General features: G+C 38.8%; 1 protein-coding gene across 4 annotated transcripts in view; it reads left to right on the top strand.

The window, feature by feature from the left end:
• Positions 1-454: 454 nt before the first annotated feature.
• pcdh11x (protocadherin 11 X-linked) overlaps positions 455-17347 on the top strand; it is a 797852-nt gene continuing 780959 nt past the window's right edge. For 2 of the 4 annotated variants that reach the window (XM_031891054.1, XM_018096773.2), the window contains exon 1: positions 455-1819. The gene's annotated coding sequence lies outside the window, so the exon portion shown is untranslated. The remainder of the gene's footprint in view (positions 1820-17347) is intronic. The other 2 variants (XM_002936199.5, XM_004916890.4) reach the window with 2 other exon arrangements.

Raw genomic sequence — 17347 nt, 5'->3', positions numbered from 1 at the left:
CGTCTTTCTCTCCCACAGCCCCACCAGAATCCCCGCAGCCTGTGCCAAGGCGCAATGCCAAGTTCCCCAGCCTTCACCCCCTGTGCCTGTGGGGTGTACCGCCTCAGCCCCCGTATCCTGCCCACCCAGCGGCCGCCGCTTTCCTTGAAGCGCCAGTGGCCGGGCTGCCAGGCGAGTCCTTCCCCGCTTAGAGACGCTGCTGTGGAGCTGGGAGCGCACAGGGATTCCCGGCAGAGAGCGGGGCTCTATTTAAAGCAGCAGATTCTCTCCCTGGGGAATGTGCGAGAGGCAGTCCGGCTCCAGCTCTCTCAGCGCAGTGCCAGCTACAATACCTCAGGCACTCCCAGCAGCCTGCCTGCTTCCCTCCAGCTACTGTACCCCAGTCACTCCCAGCAGCCTGCCTGCTTCCCTCTGTACCTCAGCCACTCCCAGCAGCCTGCCTGCTTCCCTCCAGCTACCGTACCTCAGCCACTCTCAGCAGCCTGCCTGCTTCCCTCCAGCTACCGTACCTCAGCCACTCCCAGCAGCCTGCCTGCTTCCCTCCAGCTACCGTACCTCTGTCACTCCCAGCAGCCTGCCTGCTTCCCTCCAGCTACCGTACCTCAGTCACTCCCAGCAGCCTGCCTGCTTCCCTCCAGCTACTGTACCTCAGTCACTCCCAGCAGCCTGCCTGCTTCCCTCCAGCTACCGTACCTCAGTCACTCCCAGCAGCCTGCCTGCTTCCCTCCAGCTACCGTACCTCAGTCACTCCCAGCAGCCTGCCTGCTTCCCTCCAGCTACCGTACCTCAGTCACTCCCAGCAGCCTGCCTGCTTCCCTCCAGCTACCGTACCTCAGCCACTCTCAGCAGCCTGCCTGCTTCCCTCCAGCTACTGTTGCACTGCAACTCCCAGCATCCCCCGCCAGTCAGGGAGAAGTTAGCAGCAGCCGTACGCTGAAATACACTGCTACTATACATACGGTGTCTTTATTTCCCAGCTAACGGCTCACCAGCTGCCGTACACCCATACACAGACAATTCTATTTTATTCCCAGTCCATATTCTCACACTAAAAAGGCAGAGGTACAAGGGATTCTATAGATTCCCTGCTCAGCACCAAGTACACGGCTGCCAGGCGGGCACCCAATGCTATGTGAAGAGCCGGCACGTAGGGGTCCAGAGCTACTGCAGTCCTGGCTCCCTGCAACTGGGACTGAATTAGAGAGCCTGTATCTTAGACACCTTTAAGATTGAGGCTGGGTGATTTGCATGCGAAGCCCCGCCCAGCGCTGATGTCAGGAAGGGAGAGCGAGTGGGATGCTGCTGGCAGGAGCAGAGCTGAGTTCAGACAGGAGGGTTATAGCTGCTCAGCGCTTGTACATAGGGAGCTCCGAGCGCTCTGCTCAGCCCATCTCCAGTGACCTGTGCTCAGAGCCGCCACGGATCTGCCTCTTGGGTCTTCTGATCAGCGCAAGAGCATCGCAGCCAAATGTTCTTCCCTCCTCTCACTCGCCAAAGGATAGATGGCTCTCTGAGGGCTACCAGCCAAACTTGTTATTAGACTTTGACACCTGCTCTGCGGCGTGGAATTACCTTCCTGAGAGCCCACGTCCAGTCCATGCTAGCGACTCCTCCAGAACTTTGGATACACATTTTATTCAGCCAGCAGTCCCAGGATCCAGCTGTGGACTGAAGAAAGGAGATTTGGCATCAAGGATTTTTGCTTTAAACGCGTCAACTTCCAGTTGCTGGGACAGCCATCCTTACTGTAGATGATGCTGCCGATGAGCTGCTGCTGCCGTAGAGCTGCACGCCAGTCTCTGCCATCCAGGAGCTGAAGGTAAGGATTGAATGGTACATGCAAACCCCAAGTGTCCAGCCTAGAGCCAGCCCCAGTGTATATTTCCACTGACTGATGACTGAATTAGGATTCCATGCGCCATCCAGGCAAGTCAGATGAAAGTGCTCATTGTTACAAAGTGCCTTCAGATGCAAATGCAAGTTGCTGCTATTGAAGAGACTTTGATTCAGGGCTTGCCCAGCTCCACATACATGTTTTTGCTGATGGAAGGTGCAGTTGCTGCAGGTGTTTTGGAGGCTTTGAAGGGATGCCACTTCCCTACCACCCCACATCCTAAGTATTTAAATCCTTGCTATGAAGACATTTGTCATCCACTGCCTAGGCATAGCCAGCTCAGTATATATAATCAAGCCTTAAAGAGCTCATTTTATTATTAACACCCTGCAGCGTTAGCAGTTATTTATTTGCACCTGCACATGATGATAAATCTCATCATGATGCACTTGCCGTTTCTACTTCTCAGTGCCTGGGTTTTGTAGCTGGGGTTTAATACATGTAAACCGTACCATAGGAGCATTGAAGCTGTGAAAAATAAAGTCGTGCCCCAGTCGTGATGGGAAATGATGAGGGGGATTGCAGAGATGGGCTGCAGTTGATGATCGACCAAGCACGATCACTTGGCTGCATTATTGACTGCTTGGGAGAGCGAGAGAGTGTGGGAGAGAGCAGTGCAAAGGACTCTAGCAGGGACCCTCACACCCCCTTCTGTTGCCTGGTGCTGCAGGTCTAAAATGGAAAAGCAAACACCTCACACAGTAAGGCAACTGGTAGTGATATATGGAATGAAGTGACCTGATGCTGTAGATTTTCTGCAGACCATGCTCGGTTCTGACAGTCTCACTTCAGGGGAATAACTGCATAGATCACCCAGCTGCTTATACCCCTTGTATATTTGTATTAATGCAGATACAGTACAGCGCAGTAAGTGGCTGAGCCAAATTAAAAACCAGTGCCTTTTTTTTACTGATATAAGGCTCTGGCATTTGATTATATGCTTGATCCAGGAGTATATCAGAGATGATCTGGAATAAGTAAATATTTATGAGCATGTTTATGGCAATGTTCTCCATTTAACAAGCCAAGCCAATTGCAGGGAAGGAACGTTTCAGTAGGCACAACAGTTTCTGGCTATCGAAATGGATGGAGTCTACCTGAGATTCATCTCAGGCATCAGCACTGCTTTAATCATCTGTGTATTGGTGGTGAACCACTGAGGGGGAAAAAAGTCTTCATTCACAGTAAGCAACAAATGTGTGCTGAGAAAATGAACCTCAGACACCAATATATCATTAATCTGTGAACTGACAGCCATGAATATATCAGATTTAAACATAGATTAATATACAAAGCATTCATAGATTTACCCCCCCCTCCCCCCATTAAAACCTGATACATTTAAGTTGACTCCTCTCTCTCTCTGCAGGGTGATATTGATTAATGTCTGTGCTGTGTATTTATTCAGTGCACAAGTAGTGTCCAGGTAAAATCAATCTAAGAATAAAACGTTTGCCCCAGCCACTTGTATAATGCAGGGCAATACTCTGCGTCAATCTTGAGTGAGGCTTTAAATTTCTGTGTCTAACGGATTCAGACAGAGGGATATATATCTTTCATAGTGCAGTGGAACAATAAAACAAACGGATTGCAGCTCTAAATAGCACTGAATTGCCACACGCATCTATCTTCCCTCTTGCAAGGTGTACATCATTCTCTTTATGCAGTATTCATTTCACAGAAGTATCCAGTGCTTAATCTGAAATATTATTGTACAATGGCTTCCCGAACCTACTATGCTATAATAAGAGATTTCCCAAGTAGTGTTACTTTTACTGGTATTGCAGTACCGCACTTAAGAAATAATTTTTTCTTTCAATATCATTTATACATTAGAGGTACGGACTATTTGAATTATTTGGAAATTCTCTTTCAACTTTTGTTATGAAAGTTAATCAAATTGTTATATTAGGGATAGGGTTGACTTTGCGAGTCCTTCCCCACATAGGTAGAGATTTACCATAAATCTCATAAGATTCAGTTCTATGATATATTTTACAGTCCATTTTAAAACATACCCCTTGGCACCAGTTTAAGTAAGTTGCCTGGTTGTTTGTTAGAATGTCGGCAAGAGTCGGAATACATTCACTTTTCATGTTCCATGTGGAGAAGCGACCAAAGAGCAGGGAACATGTAAGAAGGTCCAATGCTCACTTTATCTCATGCCCCTATAAGGTATCTGCTCCACTGAATTATTTTCTTGGCTGAGTATCTTCACCAAACCAGCCTATTTCAACATAGTCTTGAGAAAGACATCCCATTGCTGAAGGGTAATTTATATGCAATGTAGTACAGTCTGTTCAGTGAAATTGGTTTTCAACCGCACAGCTTCTGCAATAGGTGAGATCAAAGATGTCAACCTGTGGTGTAGTTGTGAATTGGTATTCTACATAGATCCAGGTAATAAAGAAGTTCATGAGGAAGACCTTATGCATTCTGTTTAAAAGCTTTCCTCTAAAGGTCTTCTATTTTGCTGATAGAGTATGATATTCTCTCTTTATGCAATTATATATAGGTGTTGTAATCACTGAGACAAGTCCAATTCGTAACTCATCGCTCTGCGAGTTCTTAAGAGAAACTGAGAGCAGATACATGTACAGATCTATAATCCGGAACTGCGGGCTTTACATTGGGTACTGAAATATAAATGCTCTTTTCCTTATATTTAATATTTAAGTTTTTTTAAGAAAGCACTGAACAGCCAGAACAACAGACTTTTTCTTCTGCTGAAGGTTCAGAATTAACAGAATAACTTGCCAGAAGCCATAAAAGCTGCTGCTTGCTTTTTGCGCCTTCAAAAGCTTCTCTGTTCAAGGATTTAAACTGCCCTTGTAATTGTCTCTAATGTGTTATGCAGCGAATAAGAGCCGGATTAGCAGGGTATAAATTCTCAGACTGCGTCTTACAATGGTTGCATTTGCCGTATTTAGCACAAATCTGTATGTAGCATTTCTGTTGTTCAGGATGCTACAGCTTTTTTAAAGCCTTTATGATAATCTGCTGGAAAAGTTTTTTTTTTTTTTTTACTCTCCCCCTTATGTCTTGGATTTGTGTATGCAGATGTGAAGATAATCCAAACACAGATATACACTTTTGCTGTCTGTCGTCAACATACTTGGTCACAAGACGTGAAATATTACAGTTGATAAAATAGCAGCAAGCACAGACAGTTATTGATAGGTCATTATGCTATCACTTAATTAGCATGCATCTGGATTGTTAGCACAGAGTGGTGGGTATTTTTTTCAAATTATTTCTCACTTGGAGAAGCTATAAAAGAAGTACTGTCAACTTTCTGTCTATCGCCGAGGTTTTTTTGTTTACAAAAGTTTAAAAAAAATGGTGTCATCTCATCTAAATGTAAAGTCTGTTGGCAAGTCTGATCTGTTCCTCACACTATAGTCTAAGATTTATTAAAATTGTATCCTATCTTACTGTTACAGTCTTCTTTCTGACCAGATTTATGAGATTCTGGCTGCTGCCCAAGGTGGTGAGTTCCACTCCCAAGTTATAGATTGCTTGAGGAGAAAACTTTTCTGATATTCTAATCGGAAAGAGAAAAAACCTCTGGTGCCTTCATCACCTGAAGTTTGTGTAGTTTTATTTCTGGCTGTGTTTAATTCATATCATCCGAAAGAGCCACCATGTACTCTATCGAGCACTATCAGGCTTCACTTTTTACCACCTATAGAATTAATTATTAATAAAAATATGTGCATGGATTGCACTTGAGCTTGTAAGGGTTGTTTTTCTTATTAAGTGGTATGATCCTTAGAGCAGCAAGGTGTGTATCTGTGAGCCTGAGTGTGCTCAGGGTAAGCCTCAGGGATGCTGCCTTTCTATGTTCTATCATTAAGCGGCTTAATGAGCAATTATCTGATACATATGCAGTGTTGCTAACTGATGGAAAAGTGCAGAGCTATCAGCAGATGTCAATATGGATGCTCGATCCGAGACCCCCCTTTATTCTAATGTCCCTTCAGTGTGGATGGTTTTACAGTTTTGCAGCTCAGAAGAGATGCCATTATGTTCCCTTAGTGGAATATATACAAACAACAATAGCAACTTTTCATTTGTGTCTGTATTTTAATAACATGATTCCGTACAGTAGACTGCTACTGTGGCATTTCCTTATAGCCTTCCTGGTGTAATGCAAAATACACGTTGATGCTCAGCTGTAGAAACTGCACCAACTGCTTATCCCATCTGCGTCCACTATGCTGTCTGAGTGAGCACCATCTTATAGCATCATGCCATAGCATCATCATTTCGGTTATTCTCCATTGGCGTGATGCTGATTAAGACCTTTTATAGTATCACCAAGGCTCTAAAGCAGACTTCACAAAGGCACTTTCAAAATAATTCTGCTTGCAAATCCTAAATTCTTCTGGAGCTTCTGCTTAAGCAGCCAATGTAAAAGACTGTATGACGTGTGACAAACATTGACACTGAAATGAATGACGGTTAACTCTTCTTCCGGAAAATATGGGAGAGAAAAAAAAAGGCAGCTCTGCTTAAAATAAATTATGTATAATTTCATGAACATTCCACTTAAAATTGCCTGTACCTGCCTGTTATTTTTATTTTTTTTTGCAGTTATAGTAAGTATTGACAGAATATTCAGTCCTTGGAACAGAACAATAATGAGTGCCACATTATTTACATTCATGCTTCATTTAAAGATGACTGTGCAACACTTTGCAGTATCAACTCACTTTTCTAATTGTATTTTGTTAAATCACCTATTATTTTGCCTACAATAACCATGTAAAATAAACAACTAAACATTTCCTTTTGTCAATAAGATGTTAGGAAAACGTGGGTCTTCCTTAGTCTGATTAGTCCTCCTGAGCCCAGAGAAATTAATGGCTGCTCAGTAAAATATTCACTGTGCAATTTTTAAAGAAGGCATTTTTCCCCCAGGTTCCATGCTACTTTACCTTCCCATACGGCAGTTGCTTGTGTTAGCGTCTCTGCTTCAGAATCAGTTTAGCTATTGTGTAGAAGTGAAACATTTCTTCCGCTACTTAAAAATTCATGGCTGCTATAATATTGCTACAGTATTATAATTATCTTCTTACAGACTTGCAAAGGCCCAGAGTAGGAAATATTAATATACACTAAGTTCATACCGAGAGCTTTCGGTTTTCTTTGTAGTGCAACATTTCATCGCACCCCACATGCACAACAAGGTATAATGGGGATATAGGGTACAGATATTAGTATATAAATACAGTCACTCTCCTGTAGCAGTTATATTTGACACCAAATAAGCATTTACAAGAAATGTAACCCTAACTGTGCATTGGGCTGGACCCTCCTATACTGCATTGTGTTTCCAGTGAGGATCTAAAACTGCCGTTATGGAACCTAGTCATTTGGACTGGCCTCTTTAGAACCAACACACACGCTTATAGACACAACTTCTAATACTGAAAAGGTTATTAAAAAAAAACCTCTGTCTTAAGTAAGAGAGAGAAAAATCCAAATGGCCATGTGTTTTTAACATGTAATTCTGATTCAAAATAAAGACTTGACTCATTATTGTATTTAGAGTTCCTTATAACAATTCTGTTTTGCTGAATGTTTAGTCTCAGACTATATTTTTCACATGTCATAGTTTTATTCCTTTCCGTTATAAAACAGAGCAAACGCATCACAGTTCAAGTTCCCTTTGTCATACTAAATCAATTTTGTCAGCAGCAAAATGCGTTTGCACTGAAATTTTACAGTGAGCAAGCTGATAAATAGCAGGGCAAAGCTTTAATAAGTAGGAGTTACTGTTAAATTAAATGTCAGCAAAAGTTACAATGAATAAAAGTGACATGCTGTGTGCGTCCTGGAGTCATCAATATCCTAACCCTGAATAAAAGAGAGATGCGGAGCAGCACAGAATTTACTGCAGTCAAATAGGCCGCAGATAAGGTGATTGAGTGACCTATTTCCCAGGTGTTAATTGCGCAGGATGAACCAGAGCTTGCAAATTTCTTTGCAACATATTCACATGTTGTTTCCCTTTCCTGTATACAATCCCAAGAAAATACAAAATTGAAAGAAGTGGCATATTGTTATCAAAAAAACTTGCCAAAACATCATCCGAGTTGAAGCCAACTGGAGGGTTGGGGTTGGTTGCTGAAAATAAGAAAGTGTTGTAGTGCAATATATTATCAAATGACCTTACCTGTGAGAGCTTTTTTTTTATACAAGTGTAATGCAAAAGCAAAATAGGACATTTTTCATGTGTGCCCTGTGTATTCACCATAAGGCAGCAGCCGGTCACTATCAGCTGAAACACATCAGGGAGCTGCAAGTCCTGTTTTCCATGCAAGACATGCTAGTTGGCTATAAATATTACAATCATGCTTAACTTTGTATTCCACAGCTCTGAATCTTCGTCAGCAGATTTAAACAAAATTTGCCAGCTGGCATGTTCAATAGATAAAGGAATATCAGGAAAGCAACACCAGGTAACCTAGTCCCTCATGATGCCTGCTCTCGGGGAACTAAAAAGCCATTATATAAGTATCTATCAGTTCTGTACAGCAAGACAGGTGGTTGGCATATTAGAGCAGAATTGCATTTGCCTAAGCACTGCAGAAGGTAGCATTCTACTAAAGAAACAGATTAGATGTTGTGGGTATGAGTCCACAATTAGTGGGTGTACCAACTATAAGAAATGTGAGTCACCCAGTTTCAACAAAATAAGTATCATAGGTGGCATTTATTGCTGGAAAAGAAGCAGATAATTTGCACTTTTATAGTAAGATAAATCTAGTGCTTTTTTCCTTATCCGTCACTTCATCCCTCATGAGGATTGCAGTTTGTTCTTTTTATCTGAGCCGGCAAAGATTAAACAACCGTAGAATAAATCCAAGGAAAAACCAAGTTATGTGTGGCTGATTTGGCATCGGCAGTAATAATAACATTTTTGCTCAAACAAGGAGCAGGGGGCAGCAGTGAACAGGTAATAGTTTATTTTTAATAGATGGTGAATAATAGGAGTGAAAAATTAAGCAGTGGGTAGTATCATAGTTATCAGAGCAGACAATAAGGAACAGAGAATAAATTTAGCTTTTTTAAATAAATAATAATAATAATAATAAATAATTGGGACCCCTCCACATATTTCAGTAGACATAAATCTTTGGAGTTAGTCCACCTGTGTGGATTGTGGATTGTTGCTTAGCATTATAAAGAATGGTTTTACTAAAACTTTTTCCCTTTCTTGGTTTTGACCAATAGCTAACCTAAAGCAAGAGGAACCTCTTGAGTGAGAATCTGGATTCATGATCTGATTTACTGTATATGGTTGTTGTTGGAGGACATCATTTTATTTAACACAGAGAAGCTAAACTCACTCTTCTAATGTTTGATTTAATAGTACAGTATTCTCCTTATGTTCCGTAACCTGGCTGACATCAAATTTATTGTAGAAAATCCTCTTGCCTCTGTTGTAGACTTGGGCTGCTTGCTTTTGAGATATAAATGTTGCAATTGAAATTTTATTAGAAAAAATGCCCAGAGTCCGTACTTAAATGATTAATGGAATGCATGTCCCTATGGTCACACACCACTGGACAAACTGTACAAATTCAGACAGCACACTAAGGAGTCTTCTAAAAAGATTCCTTGGTCTGAGCCCATGCTTTGCTACATAATAGCTCTTGTAAGAAAATTCTTTGGTGTGCTGTCCGAATTTGTACAGTTTGTCCAATGGAATATGTATTAAATGGTTTGTTCTACAGCACCTGACTGGTTATGCCGTCAAATTGTATGTCTGTGGGTTACTCTTTCTTTGATGTTGTCTGGCAACATGTGGCGTGGTAAGATCAAAGAATCATGGCAAGCTAGGATGTTAAAGTTTTACCCAGAACACACTGCACATAAAGCTGCTTTACAGTAATAGACTATTTGAAGCTAATAACCAATACAACTACTCACATATTTCACTAGTTAGTGTGTTCTGTGGGGATACATTAAGTTGTTAACATCTCTCTGGTGTGCAGTCAATAAAGCTAGATAGAGAAAGTATTTAACTATGAATAGCACTGTCAGAACATGGGCTCCCTTTGAAAGCCTCGTATGATTGGTGCGGCATAGTGAGCATACTGGCATCGTGAGCTCATTTTCAGCTTTTAAAATACATTGACCGTGCAGGATTTAATAAAATGCAGTCAATAGAATATCAATGCCAGGGATGTTAAAGTATAGATAAAAGGATTAAAACATATGTACAGTTCAGATCGATGGATTGTTTTTATGATCAAGATTAGTCGTGAACTGAATGTTAATGCACCATTTACAGCTGAGCAGATTAGATTTTTTGGTTGGAGAATTGGCAAAGCTTACAAACTATATGCTTTATTATATTAACATGATTATGGTATAAACTTGCTCTCATGGAAAGTCTGAACCTACTGTTCTTGCAATGTACTGTACTTTTCACTCTTTGATGTCAACATTACTAGATTTGTAAATGTATTGCTGCTCTATAAATGCTTTAAAACAGTGATTGTTGTTGTTTTCTGGATAGTAACGCTTATGGCTATATTTATCATGATAAAATTGCCTTGAGCAATTCTTTGCCAAATTGATTGTTTCATATTTATCATTGTAAAGCATTGAGCAAAAATCAATTGAATGTTCTCTGTTGATAAGGAGCAATCACTTTGCCCCAGGATTGCTATGGTATTGTCTGGATAAATATTGCCCATTAAGTTATTATGAACGATCTCATATCTGTCTGTTGCTGGTCACATATTTTTTCTAGGAGTAAATAAATGAGCTATCTTAGAAAGAAAACAAGCTTTCCATTAATGGGAAACATCAAGCCAGTCTGGCAGAAGCACTTTGCTGACAGATTCTACAATGAAGTAAGCTATCAGTTTTAGAGAAAGCCACCATCATCACAATGGGAGAGGCCTTAAACCTTCACTTCTGTGTTGTGCAATATATAATGCATTTGGGTGATCCTCATTTTATAATGTTGGAAGTGGGTTTTTTAAATATAATTCATGTGCTGTGTTGTAAAAAAAAAATAGTGGTCTTTAAATATTTGTTGTATCTCTTTCCTACTAGTACAATTGTTATCAATCTGATTGGCCAAGTAACTGATTGTCAATTCATTTGATGAAGTTACTCTTATTGAATCTGGAAACTCTTCTCCTGTACCTTCTTTAGCACCTGTAGAGTAGTGCAAATGGTGTTTCAAGTATCCATGTTTGGGGGCAAACAAAAAAATTCTCAGAGGGGCCCCAGGACAGAGTAGCAAACCCTACCTTGCCCCTTCACCTCCTGTTTGCATGTGTCCCCCCTCTCACTAAAATATAAATCCCTGCACCCCACCTGCTCTCCTACCCAATAGCCGGCAGGGAGCAGGGATTTGTGTATACCAATATAGGAAGAAGACCCCCATGGTTTGGGCTCCCCTGTCTCCCGCGCCCCCTTGCTTGCTCTATTGTTACGCCACTAGATTCAGAAGTAGCAAATGTAGTTTATAAATTGTATGTCCCAAAGTGAGATTAGTCATAAAACTTTGTGAGTAAGTCATCTGAAACAATATCTTATTCTGCAATATTGCCATTGTGATGCGTTAGTCATGCCAACATGCATTTTTTTATTGGGCCTACATGCTTTCTATGGTCTGCAGTTTTGGTTTTGCTGCAAAATGATTGTGTTAAAATTGTGGCCTTTATTAAGTACATATCTAGAGATGAAACATATGGGTTCCATATTGTGTGTGCAGAATAAATCCTACATTGTTACTATTTATGTTACCAAACATGCACCCTGTTTATTGCTTTATTTGTAGAAGAATTGTAAATATTAAAAGAAAGAACTTAGTAAGGTGCCTGTGTTTTATAAAAAGTTATTCAGTGTCTTCGTTTATTTATGCCAGGAGAGGTTTATCATAATTTGCTCATCCCCACAGAAGCAAGATAAATGTTCATTTCCAAACATTTATAATTATTATAGTACTTTCCTTGTAATTGGTAAGGCAGTTATTAAAAAAGTATACTTACTCTAATCTAATAAAAATCATGATGTTTGCTCATTATAGTTCCCATAATACAATAAATGTTCATACATATATATTAGCATAAAATCCCACAAAACTAATCTCTAGATGAAAAAACAGAACAAATATAGTGTTAAGCATCACTGTAAAGTGCTATGCATTGCTAAATAAACACACACACACACACACACACAGAACTTGCTTGGCTCTCCAGTGGAATTTGTTATTTTTCAAGTTTCCTGCCATAGACTGAAGCCTGGGTCAACATAACCAGCACCCCAACATCCTTATTTACAAACACAGTGCAATGTTCAAACTGCAAAATGCCAGATGTCAGTTGTGGAATTACCAAAGGTTCCAGGCTGACTGTAATTTAACAGTTGCCTAATAATTAATCAGAGCTGGCACATTTGCAATAGCTTAATTTATGTTTAAGGAAGATCTAAAGCCTAAAAATGAATTTGGATAGAAATGTAAATTGTATATACTGGACTTACTGCACCATCCTATCTATAATAGTAACAGTCCAGGCCTTAAAGGTCTCACAGGAGCTCCCCATCTTGGATTTTGTTAGGTGTCATTGACATGCACATGCTCAGTGTTCTCTGGGAAGCTGTTAAAAAAGCTAAGCTTAGGGGTTGTTGCAAATTATCAAGCAGAAAATGATGTTTAACTGTTACATACGCTGATGCTACATGGCTGATTAATAAATTCAAATGCAAATTGCATTGGTTTAAAGCTGCCATGTAATGAGAATCTAAATTAATTACTAATCAGCTGTATATTGTGACATTTATATACTATATATACAGTGTTTTGTGGGTCGATCTCTAAGCTCAGTAACTGACAGCAGCACAGAGCATGTGCAGGGAATCAGCAGGAAAGAAGATAGGGAGCTACTGGGGCATCTTTGGAGGCACAGATCTTCCCTGCTAAAGGGCTACGGTTGTCCTGGGCTGGCACAGAAGCCCAAAACATTATGTACAACATTTCTGCCCTACATTCTACTTTGAGGAGCATTTATGGGCACGAGTATTTTTATGAACAGCATCATTGCCCACTTAGTTTTGAGACTGGTTTGATAACCTATACAAATCAATTAAGTACTGTATTAGACTGTTAAATGCTAACTGCTAACATTTCCCATAGAGCATTTTTTTCTGAATACAAATGACAAACATTTGTACACAAGTACAAATGACAAACTAGAGACCAAACTATAGACATTGGATTAAATACATTGTATGTTCAGAGAAAAATGCATTTGCAAAAAGGAAATGCTCACACTATGTATATTTTTTTTTCATTAACACTGTTTATTACACTCCCTTGTTAGGCTTAGGTCATGCAGATTGATTAGTAGCTGATACTTTAGCTGGCATGAAATTGAGTTTCTGGTTTTCTTTGTGGCAGTAAATTGGATTCCCAAAACCAAAAGTGATCTTTTTGTGCACTTTTTAGAAATGTGTATGTGCAGGGGTTGGTAGATCCAAGCCAATATGAGATTGGGTGCATGCATGCAAAATGTTCTTTGTTCCACAATTTGTGCATACACTCATGTTATAAATGCTTAAGAACATAACTCAGTGAGGACATTGCAGCAGAAGTGTACACTATTGTATGTATTGTAGTGCACTTTATCTTTTCTTATTTAAATGTATTTGTATGGGAACTGTTTTCTATATGAACTCTATTTTCTCCAGAGTTCAGTGAAACAATACTACACCAAGTGAACAGCAGGTGGCAATGTTATATTGAAGTCATTGGGAATGCCTCAGACATACAGAAAGATTGTACAAAGAATATTAACCAGTTACCTGCCACAGATTATAGAACCTACCGTTCTGGCTCTTAAGTGCCAAATGCAGATTTTACATTTCCACGCACATTTTATCCTATAGGAAAAACACTTTGCTAGCAACACATCAAAATGTGTAATGATATGTAACCAAACTGCTAAACCACTTTATTTACATGTGACAAAGTAAGAATTTATAGGTAATTTACTATCATTTAAAAACATGTGACATACTGTATGTTTGATAAAAGGTAAGTTGTACCTCTTTATTCAAACTTGTACCTTTGCAACATAATGCAAAATAACACTGTAGCCCTCATAGTTTAAAGAAGTAACTTGATATTTTAAAGTGTAGATAATTGTTCATTTTCTCTCATCTATAGTAGGAGGGGAAATACAATATATCTACCTTGCAGGCCACAGTGCCTCAAGCAGATACAGACATTGCACATTCTTTTTTGCAGATAAGTAGTCCTCCCGTTCCACCTGCCAGTATCTTCTCTACTTTAGTACTTTAGTAGGATTATATTTCTCATGAGAGCTGCATGTTAAGATTTCTCATTACTGTCCTACAAAGTCATCCTTTTGAAAAGCCCTTAATATAAGCTGATTATTCATCATGAAACTCACTCCTGCATAACTTAATGTACATAATATATTACTAAATAAGGGACGTTAACAGAAAAGAGACATATGATAGCTTAGTTACATGTGCAAGAAACAATCGGTGGTCTATATTTATGTGTATGTTCTGGAAATTTGCCATTGAAAATCAAGCATTAATTAGATTAATTTGGTACATGGTGTCTTTGAAAAGATTAATATTAAGTTCTTCAGACTTAATGAGATTGATTTTCAATCTAGACAATGCAGCAACATTATAGAAACTACTTTATAGATTGGATAATAGAGTTATGTATTGATGCCTATAAACAATATTAAACAAATGAATATATTAAATTAAATTTAAAACTTAGAACCACATGGGGGCAGGTAGATAATAAGTCACAAACTAATTTTTTCCTTATGTAAAGTGTACGATGTGGGACTGAAAGCAGTTCGAATAAGAAGGGTTGATAAGTAAACAAAAGAAGGTACTTAAAAAAAAAAAAAAAAGGTTGCTATATCAAATAGTAAGCTATCTGCCACTTGAGAAATGGCAAATGTATGTAAGCACGCAGCAATGACAGTAGATAAGGACATTAGAGAGGAAGCATCCGAAAGAAATAAGGGATATGAGTGACATGGTGTTTAGTAAATCAAGTGCAAATCAAGTGTATCTGATTTGTATTATTGCTGTTATTTGGCAGCTTCATACAGTTATTTTTATGAGGACTTATCAAGTCATGCATTACTGCACTGTTTACTGCCATGTAAGATAGTAGAATTGTTGCTCTTTTAAAATGCAGCTACATTGCTTTTTAAATGACTCCTTTGTATTTAGGTTAAGAATCATAAAATGGTTTTAATGATTGTTCTGTACTGGCACTTCACTAGTTTTAGAGTTGTGCTTCTGATTCAGCTTATAGATTCTTTGTTGTCCTGTCTCAGCCATTATCTTTTAACCTGGGCCTCCATCTGGGCTATAATATTTCTTAATTTGTCATAAGGCAGTCCTCTTACAAAAGCCAACCAGAGTTGTAGCAAGGTACATTCAGTCAAGCATACTGGGTTAAGTTTCCAAAGCTGATGTTAGATACTGAACACAAAATGAAATGTTAGAGCTAAGACTTCCACAAATGAAAGATTATATATAATGATATAAAACATAACTGCTCAAAGTAGAATGTATCTGATGTTGTACCTATAAGCCAGCAAATATCAGTGTTTTTTTTCAGAGATAGATTATCTAGCCTGATGCAAAAGCCAGAAATGAGTGATCACATGAACTTTTTATTGTTGTTACATCTGATACAGCTGAATACAGAATTAAAATGGTCCCTCGGATTATTAAAATGAAAATTCCCTGACTTTAAATGGGAAGCAGATTGACAGGCTTGGAAACTAAAAGCCTGCCATTATCAAAAGGTTAAAAGCACAGAAAGCTTCCTCTCCAGTGTGTCTCGCCACTAGGAGACACCATGTTAATGAGTAAAGCACATTCACTTAGTGCTGCAGACATTTATCCTACACTGTCTTGAGTGACAAAGCCATTTAGTTGGGACTCCGTAGTAGTCAGTGGCCTTATTCTATTGCTTTTAGGCCAGATTTCACTCATTGTAGTAGATTAACATGTCCAAATTTTTTAAGAGCCTACTAGGTTATTTATTCTACTAAGTGTAAGCCGAAATATTGCTGTGGAATTAACCATTGTAACAGACAATTATAATTTGAAGTGTAGCGTTATGGTACATGACCAATGTTATAACAGATAATTAAAGCTATTGAAGCCAGATGAAATAAGCTGATACATTTTTTTTAATAATAATATGTCAAACTTATACTGGTTTCTCTATAATATTTATCTAGCCTAATGTTTCTGTAATGTATTCCTGATACCTATATATGCTACATTAAAAATATATAGTTTTTTTTTAAATGGGTTTACCTTCCTACATTACTTTAACCTTGAAAATAATTTGAGATATATATCAGATCAATTAGAAAGCAGCACTTGGGAGCCATTTGTAGTCCATGCTTTCCCTGAAGTGTTTTATTAGAAAAACGGAATTTTTGTGCACTAAAATCTTGGCGCAGAGTTAACCACTGCATAAATTCTGGAAATAATTCTGTGAAATAAAGAGAAGGTTTAAATTTAAAAAAAAAATGCGTTAAAAGATTAAACAGAGGACCAACTTGCCTTAAATGGCGATAGGATTATATTTAGACAGAAACAAAAGCTTTTTTAAGAAAATTAGCAATAGAAACCCGCATCCTTGGCAGAAGAATTCTCATTTTTCCTTTTGCTGTATTGCATCTCTGCACTGTTTAGCTCCCTAGTTCAGTCACATACACCATTATTTAGGGACTGATTTTTCAATCCATTATGTAACGCTTGGTGAAAATGACAGATTTTAGATTTTAAAGTATAATTTTCATACTGGAATGATTTGTTCCAGTGTGGAAGGTAACTGCTGAACCCCTTTTTCCTACGAGCAGTATTCACCAGAGAGATGATATGGACATGGCAATATGGGGTTTCTTAAGTTGGTAAGAAATTTGAACGGCACAACAAGTGTGATGCAAGGGATTTTGATTAAAAGCATTCATTAAAAACACTGATCTTTTTACTTCCTTGAAACAGGATTTGCAATATGTTTTAACACAATTAGGTAACAGATTGAAATGTAAGTAGGAAAAGGGAAAAGTTTACTTATCAACCCTACTTATTAGAGCTGCTTTCAGTCCCACATCGTACACTTTACAATAAGAATTAATACATGCCCTTTAAGAACTTTCAAACCGCATAATCTAAATGTGTGCTTTTAAAAATGAAGGGGAGTGACAATGGCACATGGCCCATAAAAATGCAAGCCAACCTTTCAATCAGGGGCCATATGGATGTGCATTAAAGGTGGTTTATGCATTTGACTCGTTTTATATTAATATCACATTAGGCATTTTCCTAATTAAGCTATATCTATATTTAAAGTGGACCATAAGGCACAAAGCAAAGTGAATGACAACATTTGATTAA

The sequence above is a fragment of the Xenopus tropicalis genome, chromosome 8 (genome assembly GCF_000004195.4).
Source record: "Xenopus tropicalis strain Nigerian chromosome 8, UCB_Xtro_10.0, whole genome shotgun sequence".
Lineage (NCBI taxonomy): Eukaryota > Metazoa > Chordata > Amphibia > Anura > Pipidae > Xenopus > Xenopus tropicalis.
The sequence above is the reverse complement of the archived record's forward strand: the minus strand, read 5'-3'. Positions and strand labels throughout refer to the sequence as shown.